Source organism: Palaemon carinicauda, chromosome 22 (assembly GCF_036898095.1).
Source record: "Palaemon carinicauda isolate YSFRI2023 chromosome 22, ASM3689809v2, whole genome shotgun sequence".
NCBI classification, from domain to species: domain Eukaryota; kingdom Metazoa; phylum Arthropoda; class Malacostraca; order Decapoda; family Palaemonidae; genus Palaemon; species Palaemon carinicauda.
This window is the reverse complement of record NC_090746.1, coordinates 19,398,428-19,410,927: the sequence shown is the minus strand read 5'-3', so window position 1 is coordinate 19,410,927 and position 12,500 is coordinate 19,398,428. Positions and strand designations below refer to the sequence as shown.

Here is a 12,500-nt window from a genome sequence, read left to right as displayed (position 1 = left end):
CCTCATCCAAAACAATCGAATCCCGTAATTTATCTAACGTAAGTTGTACATTTATGTAACTTTTACTCCTTACCTGTAGGTAAACTCTATATTTGCGCCTTTCTGGCTATGAACTCTTTTGTATGGTTGTTTTCCTATCATACTGTAAAATAGTGTCTTGTGAAATTCTTAATAATCAAAAGATTTGATGTAATTCCTTCATATTCCATAACACAAACAATCCTTCCTAATTATGAAATGATGGGGGACGTAATAATAAAAAAAAAAACTCATTAATGGCCATTTTAGGGGGGGGGGATAACAAAACGTAAGAAGAATTGCATATTTGCTCTCCCATTATGCATTTTTACTGCAGGAGTAAGTTTTAGTTAGTTAATGTCCCCTTTTATAAATTCATCACCACTAAAATTATATATACTTTTCAAAGTATAACCCAAAAATAAATATCCTTACCTTCATATCTAAAGTAAAGAATCACGGTGGAACCTTGACAAAATGAAGTCAAACTCCTGTCACCTAAAAACTTGCGAATAAGCATGAACAGCATGGTTATAAAATTCCATTTAACATTCTTTGTATTTTTCTCTATCCTACCGTTAAACACATCCATTAAATATTTGCTCGTATGTTAAATAAACAGTTAAAACACAACCTGTGCTACTTTCATATCTATGATCAACATCTAATGATAATAATAATAATAATAATAATAATAATAATAATAATAATAATAATAATAGATAAGATGTCTGTAGTCTGGAAGCCTAATAACTTTTGGTAATTCAGCCTCATTATGAGCAGCAAGTCCTAATGATTTATTTCAGGCATTTAGGAAGAGAGGACTGCCGGCCACAAATGCAAGACTCCTACACCATCAAAGGATTACTTTAACGTCAAACAGGGTTCGAACAGGGTAAGAGTAGAGCACTTGCTTTGGTAGACAATGATTCTTACATCAATGACAACGTCGGAAGCAACAAAATTAAGGCTATAATAATACACAAATGCCTAAGAGTCTAGTACTTAATCTTTACTCTTTGTGGAAAAAAAAAAAATCTCCAGCATTTTTCCTTCAAATCCTCTTCAAAATTGTCATGTTCTTTGAAAATTTCCCTAATTCTTTACTAATCACTGAACATGAAATTTTCCCTAATTCTTCACTAACCACTGAACATGAAATTTCCCTAATTCTCGCTAACCACTGAACATGAAATTATCCTTAATTCTTTACTAACCACTGAACATGAAATTTTCCCTAATTCTTCACTAACCAATAAACATATTTTACCAAATTTTTCACTAACCACTGAACATGCAATTTTCTATAGTTCTACACTGACCACTAAACATGAAATTTTACCTAATTCTTCACTAACCACTGAACATGAAATTGTCTATAATTCTTCACTAACCACTGAACATTAATTTCTTCTCAATTCTTCACTGACCACTGAACATGAAATTTTCCCAAATACTTCACAGGCGACTAAACATGAAATTTTCCCTAATTCTTCATTAATCACTGATCATGAATTTTCTCTAATTATTCACTAGCCACTGAACATGAACTTTTCCCTAGTTCTTCACTAAACACTGAACATAAAACTTTAGAATTTCCCTCGTTCTTCACTAAACACTAAACATGAAACTTTCCCTACTTCTTCACTGACCACTGAACAATAAAAATTTCCCTAATTCTTCACCGATCACTGAACATGAAATTTTCCTTAATTCTTCACTAGGCACTGAACATGAACTTTTCCCAAATTTTTCACTAACCACTGAACATAAAATTTTCTCTAATTCTCCACTGACCATGAAATTTTCCCTAATTCTTCACTGACCACTGAACATGAAATTTTCCCTAATTCTTCACTAACCACTGAACATGAAATTTTCCCCAATTCTTCACTGGCCACTGCACAATCATATTTCCCTAATTCTTCACTGGCCACTGAACATGAAATTTTCCCCTATTTTTCACTAACCACTTGACATGAAATTTTTCCTAATTCTCCACTGATCACTGAACATTAAATTTTCCCTAATTCTTCACTAACCACTGAACAGGAAATTTTCCCTACTTCTTCACCAATCACTGAACATAAAAATTCATTAATTATCTCACTGGCCACTGAACTTGAAATTTTTCCTAATTCTTCACTAACAACTGAACATGAAATTATCCCTAAATCTTCACTGATCACTGAACATTATATTCTCCATAATTTTTCACTAACTACTGAACATGAAATTTTCCCAAATTTTTAACTAACCACACACCATGAAAATTTCCCCAATACTTCACTAAACACTGAACAGGAAATTTTCCCTAACTCTTCACTGACCATTGAACATGAAAATTTCCTCAATTCTTCACTAACCACTGAACAAGAAATTTTCCATAATTCTTCACTAACCACTGAACGTGAAATTTTCCATAATCTTTCACTGACCACTGATCACGAAATTTTCCCTAATTCTTCACTGACCATTCAACATGAAATTTTCTCTAATTCTTCACTAAACAATGAACATGAAATTTTCCCTAACTCTTCACTGACCACATAACATAAAATTTTCCCTAATTCTTCACTAACCACGGCCCATGAAAATTTCCTCAATTCTTCACTACCCACTGAACATGAAATTTTCTCTAATTCTTCACTGACTACTGAACACGAAATTTTCCCCAATCCTTCACTGACCATTGAACATGAAATTTTCCCTAATTCTTCAATAACCAGAGAACATGAAATTTTCCCTAATTCTTCATTCACCACTGAAAATGAAAATTTCCCTAATTCTTCACTAACCACTGAACAGGAATTTTCCCTAATTCTTCACTGACAATTGAGCATGAAAATTTCTTTAATTCTGCACTGACCACTAAACATGAAATTTACCCTAATACTTTACTAAACACTGAACATGAAATTTTCCCCAATTCTTCACTGACCACTGAATATGGAATTTTCCCTAATTCTTCACTAACCACGGACCATGAAAATTTCTCTAATTCTTAACTAACAACTGAACATAAAATTTCCCATAATTCTTCACTAATCTCTAAACATGAAAATTTCCCTAATTCTCCACAGACCACTGAACATGAAATTTTCCCTAATCCTTCGCTGACCACCGAAGATGAAATTTTCCCTAATTCTTCACTAACTGCTGAACACGAAATTTTCCCTAAGTCTTCACTAACCACTGAACATGAAATTTTTCCCAATTCTTCACTAACCATGGACCATGAAAATTTCCCTGATTCTTTACAAACCACTGAACAGGAAATTTTCCCTAATTCTTTACTCACCACTGAACATAAATATTTTCCTAATTCTTCACTTACCACTGAACACGAAATTTTTCCTATTTCTTCACTGACCACTGAACATATTTTCCATAATTACATAAAATTTCCCCAGTCCTTCACTGACCACTGAACATGAAATTTTCCCTAATTCTTCACTGACCACTGAACATAAAATTTTCCCTAATTCTTCAATAACCACTGAACATGAAATTTTCCCTAATCCTTCGCTGATCACTGAACATGAAATTTTCCCTAATTCTTCACTGACCACTGGACATGAAATTTTCCCTAATTCTTCACTAACCGCTGAACGTGAAATTTTCCCTAATTCTTCACTAACCACTGAAAACGAAATTTTACTAATTCTTCACTAACCCCTGAACATGAAATTTTCCCTAATTCTTCACAAACCTTTGAACATGGAATTTTCCCTAATTCTTCACTTCCCACTGAACACGAAATTTTCCCCAATCCTTCCCTGACCATTGAACATGAAATTTTCCCTAATTCTTCACTAACCACTGAACACGAAATTTTCCCTAATTCTTCACTAACCCCTGAACATCAAATTTTCCCTAATTCTTCAATGACCAATTAACATGAAATTATCCCCAATTCTTCACTGACCATTGAACATGAAATTTTCCTTAATTTTCCACTGACCCCTGAACATGAAATTTTCCCTAATTTTTCACTGACCCCTGAACATGAAATTTTCCCTAATTCTTCACTAACCACTGAAAACGAAATTTTACTAATTCTTCACTAACCCCTGAACATGAAATTTTCCCTAATTCTTCACAAACCTTTGAACATGGAATTTTCCCTAATTCTTCACTTCCCACTGAACACGAAATTTTTCCCAATCCTTCACTGACCATTGAACATGAAATTTTCCCTAATTCTTCACTAACCACTGAACACGAAATTTTCCCTAATTCTTCACTAACCCCTGAACATCAAATTTTCCCTAATTCTTCAATGACCAATTAACATGAAATTATCCCCAATTCTTCACTGACCATTGAACATGAAATTTTCCTTAATTTTCCACTGACCCCTGAACATGAAATTTTCCCTAATTTTTCACTGACCCCTGAACATGAAATTTTCCCTAATTCTTCACTAACCACTGAACATGAAATTTTCCCCAATTCTTCAATGATCACTTAACATGAAATTATCCCCAATTCTTCACTGACCATTGAACATGAATTTTCCTTAATTCTTCAGACCATAGAACATGAAATTTTCCTTAATTTTTCACTGACCCCTGAACATGAAATTTTCCCTGGTTCTTCACAAACCACTGAACACGAAATTTTCCCTAATTCTTCACTAACCCCTGAACATGAAATTTTCCCTAATTCTTCACAAACCACTGAACACGAAATTTTCCCTAATTCTTCACTGACCATTGAACATGAATTTTTCCCTAATTCTTCACTGACCACTGAACATGAAGTTTTCCCTAATTCTTCATTCATCCACTGTCCACAAACTTTGCTAAAGTTTTAGTTTTAAAGGTAAGAACTGAGCTGACTATAACGTTGAAACCTTTTCTCCACATGACTGGACACACATGGCCTTTGATACTAAATAATAGTTACATTATAAAATAAAAATAGACTTTTCTCCTCCGGCCAAGAAGAGTTCTCCAATATGGAAACTAATGTGTACTACCCTAACTAGAAATAAATCACACAAAAAAGTGTGCTATATTTTTCATCTTTTTTTATATTTATTTCTTTGTGTTTAAAGTTCTAACACTGATATATAAAACCTACCGTATTACGTCCTTTTGAATAATTTGTCAATTGTGTCATAATTAACAATGTCAGCTTTACAATTTTTGAGAATTCCTAGTGGCGTGGCAGATGATATACTTTTCTTATTCTTAAAGACGAGACTGGACGTTGGGATCTTTGATACATTTCTATTAAATTTTCAAAACATTGAAATAGTGTGATTAATTACATTTCGAATTAAAAATGGGAAACAAAACACTACCAAAAGACTATTTCCACTTTTTTTTTTGTCGAGTTTTAATATCCATGGCATTTGAGTCAATTATTAAAATAAAATATACATATATATATGTGTGCACATCATTCAAACATATATAGTGTGCAGTGTTATAAAAAGAAACACGTTGAATGTCAATTATTCCACTAACCATACATATCGAGATTAAAAGCCAACGATGGTTTATTGATTTTGTTTATTTCCACAAACTTACTTTTCAGTGCCATTCAGGATATGTATCGCTTTAAGGTCTCGGATATGTTAAAATTTCCAATATATCAACTCAAAGAAACAAATATTCTTATCTGGGCTGATGGATTTAGGCTAATAGCACATATCAAGATTTTAATTCCAACCAATTCTATTCAGATACAGTACCCATAGTTCGATTGCGTTAATATGGCTACACGCTAAAAGTCTTATAGTTATGTAGTTTTATCTGCTTTAGCTAGATTATATAGATACTTCGTTTTCTCTAACGTAATATCGCAATTGGCAGAATTTTGATTTGGTCCGCTAAAAGAAAAAGAAAAAGCAAAGGACAACACAGAAATATAATATTTCTTAGTCTATTCCATCAAGCCTATATTAATAAACGCGGGGGGGGGGGGGAACTCTCATCGCCGACGAATCTTGCAGGAGTGGATTCATCTTGTATGATCTTTGATGACTCGGTTCCCAAGGATCTCCTGGCTAACTAAAATCTACAATATGACAAAGTTGAAGACAACATGGATAAACTAAATATATGTTTTAATAAGGGTTTTAATTACTTATGAATATAACAGTAAATGTGGTTGTCACAGGTGTGTATCGATTGGCTGCATATTGATGATGTCTGCCCATGCAAAAAAAAAAAAAAAAAAAAAAAAAAAAAAAAAAAAAAAAAAAAAAAAAAAAAAAAAAAGTGGGCAGGATGATGAAGGTCCAACAATCTTCGTGTCGCTAAGTATAGGCTGATTAAAGTCTCTTTAGGATCTTCAAAGCTGCCCTTCTAAAAATCCTCTGAATAATGCTGGTAATAGTGTGTTAAATCAAATTAAAAAAAGGTCTTTATAGGATCACAAATATAATTTCGGGAGGTTTCAAATCCTTACGAACCCGCAGTGAGACGAGCACATATCAACTGACAAAGGGAATATATACCACGAGATGCCCACTTACATGGTAACCAGAGTGAAATAGACCAAATAAAGGTTTAGTAGAAATTTTAAGAGTTAACCTCAACTCTAGAATAAAGAATTATCTATTCTATCTTTAATTTTTAATTCAGCATGGCGTTTCTTTTCTCTTGAGCAATATGATCCTTACGAAATAAATTAGGCAAACTAATCAACACTCTCTTTGTTATGCAATAACTAGAAATTGAACAGTGGGTTGTTCAACATCAAGTGAAGATAGGGAAGCACTACAAGCTATTTAAACAACAGAACTTCACGCAAAGACCATGAAAATGAATGCTGCAATTGGTAATTACTTAGCAGTGAAAGGCATAAATAAACATTGAAAACAAACATAACTAAATTGGATGAAAGGATATTAACAATTTTAACCTTTTCAGCTTGGTAAGCAAATATCAATCAGACTCAAAATTGACAGAAAAATGCTAAGTTGGACGAAATTAACACATAATAATACATAGTATAAGTATATGGATAATTGTAGTGTGTATTCCTTTACAATATAAGTAATATCCACAGTAGACTTATAATAATAAATACAAAAGTTTCAATAAATTCAAATAAAGTTGAATTAAGTTTTTCCATCTTGACAAGAACAACAGTACAACAATTCTTAAAAGAAAATACCAGGTGGAAATTTCTCTCTATGTTTAACTCTCACTTAGCTGTCCATTCAAATTTTTCTCAATAAGTCTTCTTCAGTTTTATATATATATATATATATATATATATATATATATATATATATATATATATATATATATATATATATATATATTACTAACCGTAGGGTTGCATTACTGATTAAGTCACTCGCCGGCTAATATATTTTTGCAAAGCCTTCCTTTGAAATTACAAAAACAATATAGAACAAAAATATATCAAACGACAATGATGGAAGGGATTCCTCAAACTTCTCCCGTAATTCACAGCCTTCGTTCCATGAATTACAACAATAATTTTGTGTAGGCGAATGGAAATTCAACTCTAGCGAGACAGTAATTATTTATCACTGCCTGCAATTACCAGGGCGTTAAATTACTTGTCCCCTTTAACCCTATTCACTGACGATAAAACTGTTTGTCCCCGTCATGGCATTGCCTAATGCTGGAACATATGGGTTCTACCGATCGCAAAAATATCAAAGAACACATAATAGAGTACCTTCTATTCATCAACTGGGATCGGATAACAGGGGGTCAAATCATAGGTGCGAGAGGAATGGTAACGGTAATAACTCAATGATAGACAATAATCACTTTTTGGGTGAGATCGTAAAATATCACAGCACTCATAACAGAGTAAATTTTATTCACCAACCGAACTCGGGCAAAAGGGATTTAATCACTAGTATGAGAGGATTGGTAACAAAAGTAACGCAATAATGGACAATAATCACTTTTTGGCTAAGGGCGTAAAGATAAGATTTCATTTTTTCCTAAATACCATCAGTGCACCCTTGGAAAATAAATGACACTGGTACGAGTAGGAAATATGCAAGTTTACTGGTGGGTTAATACTTCACACGAGAGAGTGCTTCCTTGCCAGAGCTGAGAAAGGAAAGGTAAGTCGTTGGAAATACCCAAACGATGTCTTGCCTATGCCAAATGGAGGACTTGACAGAAATCTAACAGTTACCTCAAACACTCATGGATGATTCACGATCAGCCTGATGAAAGTTGCCATTTACGAGCGCTATTACTGAATCTCAATAACTCAATCGTGAGTTACGCTAACAATAGCATTAGGGGTTATGCCCGGAAGTAAAAGTTATGAAAAAAAGAGTTAACACCATTTTAAAGACTTGGATGACCGAGAAACAAAAATACTGTACAGCAGATGACATGACATCGCTTTCAATGAGAGAGAGAGAGAGAGAGAGAGAGAGAGAGAGAGAGAGAGAGAGAGAGAGAGAGAGAGAGACTTTTTAAAATAAATAAAAAAGTTTACAAAATTACATGATTTTCACGACTTTCTTGAAAGTATATAATTTTGGGGTCTAAATTGAAAAGTGTAATATGAATCAAGGAATATAAGTAAATTCCCCCCAAAATTGAAAATAATATTCAATATATATATATATATATATATATATATATATATATATATATATATATATATATATACACACACACACACACACACACACACGTGTGTGCGTGTGTTTGCAAGCGAGCGCGCATTGACGTCATTCGCTGAGCCTCGTAGTCTACAGTAGTGGTTAAGACTCCCACGTCAACAGCCAGAGGACCAGGGAGAGAATCCCAAGGGAAAATTGAGAGTTATTTCAAAAGGGAGTGTGCCCTTGTCGATCTCAGCAGTGAATTTGGAATATGGGATAGTTGACTGTAGCGGATTTACCAACCTAATCCTAAGATATTACTGATAATTAAAATAGTAATATCTCAATCTGACTTCATTAAGGGGAAAGTTCGTATAGAAAAATGCACAAACACACACACAGACATACGTACATACATACACACACACACACACACACACACACACACATATATATATATATATATATATATATATATATGTGTGTGTGTGTGTGTGTGTGTGGGTATAACATTTAACATAAATTGTTCAATTTCTTGTCGAATAACAGAACGAAGAAAAGTGTTTATTTAATAATCAACATAATTTAAGTTTTTCCAAAACCAATATATTGAGTGACACATTTCACGTCACTGAAAAAAATCCATCAAAGTGAAGAAGCAAAAAATCAGAGAACCTGAACTCGAATCTTCACTTGAGGCTAATAGGCTTCTTTATGCTTTTGCTTTTAAAGGAGATATACCGAACCCCTTCAAGGGGAAGGTCGTGACCTTACTACCAATGAGTCTGGGAGTGTCTTCTTGTTGGCTGGAGTGTTGACGCTTGTCATTCACTATATTTTTTCCATTAAATTTCGATATTTTCAATCTTTCATGGGTTCATTGTCATTGTGATTTCTTCGTACTTATATAAGGGTTTGATATTCCAAGCATTTATCACCCGTTGTGTATTTCAATGTTCATTTACCATTTCAAGTTCTTACTACTGTGACGGGCCGAGAGAAGGTTGTGACTCAAAGGCAGGTTGAAAGCAACTGATGAGTTTATTGTAGAACACTCTCCTTTATATACAAAATCTCAAAGCAACAAGAATTTTCATGTTCAAAAATCGACAATGTTACAGAGGAGAAAAGCAGACATGTTTATTCTAGTTCTTTTTAGTGCGAGGGAAGAGCAAAGATACAAGCATAAATATATACACAAAATGAACTATGTACGATCGTGGGATACACGGTTGGTACACTACATTACCTCTATCATGAGATAGATATGCAATACTTATATATCCGAGTTTAATTCATTATCTATATGTCCTTTTAAAATCCTTATTACACCCTATACGGCTTAGATAATTCTTACCTCTGTCATCGAATATAATTCTTTATACTTTCAAAAAAGTCTTAATCTTTCCCAACTTTATTACGCTTTACATCTTTCACACTTAAAGCCAACAACCTTTGCATTTCTATTACCATTTCAAATCATTTGCTCTTCTTTTACAATCTTAAAACTTTCGCAAACTTCCTTATGTTTTGAATCCTTCACACATTTATTAGCAGGCTTTTCCTATCACAACTATTTCGAATTCAATTAAATTTTGCAACTTTGCATGGATCTTATGCTACCCACATGGCGAGAAGAATGAGCAAGAGCATTAAAAAACTAGCATTTTAGTGTATGACCTTTAACTAAAAGTACCTGTTCGAAAATGATAAATACATTCTGTTGTCCGAGTACAAATATGACACGGAATACCAGATTAAGTTATTTTTTCTTGTTCCCCCATCTAAAATATTTGAGATTAAATACGCAATGGAGTAGGAAGGGACTAATAGACTAATTTTAAATAGTGATACAGGAATTAATTACGAGAGGTATTTACATCATAAATAGTACTCTCTATTCTTCTCTAATTAGTCTGGATTGTTTCTTTCAGCACAGATGACTTTTCAGAAGTTATGAAAATAAAATAGGTTCATTTATTTCTTATGGGATAATTATTGAATACTTTAGACCTTATAACCCCTTGGTAAAATAAAAAAAAATGAGATCGTGCTTACCACTTTAATAAAGAAAGCAGAAAATCATTATTCCTCGCAGTTCTTGGCGAACAGTTGGTGCGAGATAAGAAAGCTCTCTCTCTCTCTCTCTCTCTCTCTCTCTCTCTCTCTCTCTCTCTCTCTCTCTCTCTCTCTCTCTCAACCTTATCATATCGCGCCTCTAGTTATTTTTGCATTTACACCAAAATCACATATTCTTGAGATTCTGACATTTGTCCGTCTGACATTCAGAACATTCAACCGCAACGCCATATCTTTTAAATTAAACCAGCAATAAGGGGTGGTCCCCCAACCCATTTCCCCCGCCCCTCTCCCTCTTCCACACTCCCTCCCATCTTTGAGAGACACGGCATAACCGAAACGATACAAGTAGCAAAAACGTAGTTGGCCACCTCTGACGATCGAGCCCCATCATTCTTTTGTTCTTATTTCCCATCGAATTCATTACTTTTGTTTCCGCCGGATGCCACCAGCCTCCCTTTGTCTCCCACTGTCTCTCATTCTCCCGAATGCTATTGTTTCTAGCGATGGATACCGACTTCATTTATCTGGAGATATCGCGTAGCGTCAGGCACCTTTAAGATGTCACTGGTTCTTAGGAGCAGATAAGTACACATGGTAATAATAAAGGGAAGTGTCGGTGTAACCTGTAATCTTAATGTAACCCTAGATTTTAATCAATAATTATTCATAATGTACTTTTATAACTAATTCGATGTCAAAACTGCAATGAGAGAGAGAGAGAGAGAGAGAGAGAGAGAGAGAGAGAGAGAGAGAGAGAGAGAGAGAGAGAGAGAGAGAGAGAGAGAGAGAGTCTCTTCTCTAAATATTAGCTCGCTTTCGCCCTTTTATTTAGTTTTGACAAACGAGATAAAAAAGAAAAAGAAAAATATAATGACCATTAAACTAAAATTTTTTCATAACGGCCTTGCTACTGAAGAGTACGTTAATTAGTGTTTACAATACTTTAATCTGTGGTCACTTATTACAGTTGAATGTGTTGAGAAAACATCCTCTATGGAATTTTGAGGTAAATGGTGTGTGAATGCAACGTTAGTTAGGTTTATGGCTATGATTTAACATATGACAATTCTTTCAAGATTGCTGTATTAATGCCAACACAGGTTAGCTACTTTGCAGCCGGAGCATGAAATCATTACGGGTAATATAAAATGTGGTTACAAACATTCATAATGGCCGAAAGAAATCTAGTAGAATGATCTAAATTAAACTCTAAAATATAGTCCTAGGCTACCTTAAATTTCAACGAATGTACATTTTCGCTAAGGTTAAAGAGTTGGCCTTTAAAACCTACTCTTATCTGGAAGAATGATATGGATTCTGATTCTGAATATACCATCACATGAAATCATGTCTTGGGCGTTATAAGCCATGTTATTTACTTTACTTACTTTTCTAGAATACAGAGATTAGATCACAGTGACAGGTGTTTACATGCACCGTTCATTTTAACTGACGGTAAAGAACTGCTTGGTAAAACAAAACAAAAAAATCCCGTTTAGACAAAAATAAAGTTCTTTGGTCTGACGTAAATCTCTAAGACACTGGCGATCATGGACTTCAAATATTTCCTATTTTACTTCTTAAAATTTTAATGTGCCCTTGGTAAATTGTACTCACCTATAAGACTAATACGGCACAGGTAATTATCAGATATTGACAAATAAATGCAAAGGTGTAGTCTGAACAGAAAGTTACCGATACCTACATTTCACAAAAATATGAAGTTCCAAGACAATCAAATATGTATCAATTGCCAATTGAATTTGGGCATAACAAGAGGTCTTACCTAGTCCTTCCAAACTCTGCCAGCATAGAAAAAATAACAAGCGAA

General features: G+C 33.9%; 1 protein-coding gene across 3 annotated transcripts in view; it reads left to right on the top strand.

The window, feature by feature from the left end:
* The window catches only part of LOC137616352 (solute carrier family 35 member F3), a 391,179-nt gene that overhangs the window by 187,574 nt on the left and 191,105 nt on the right, over window positions 1-12,500 (top strand). The window lies entirely within an intron of this gene.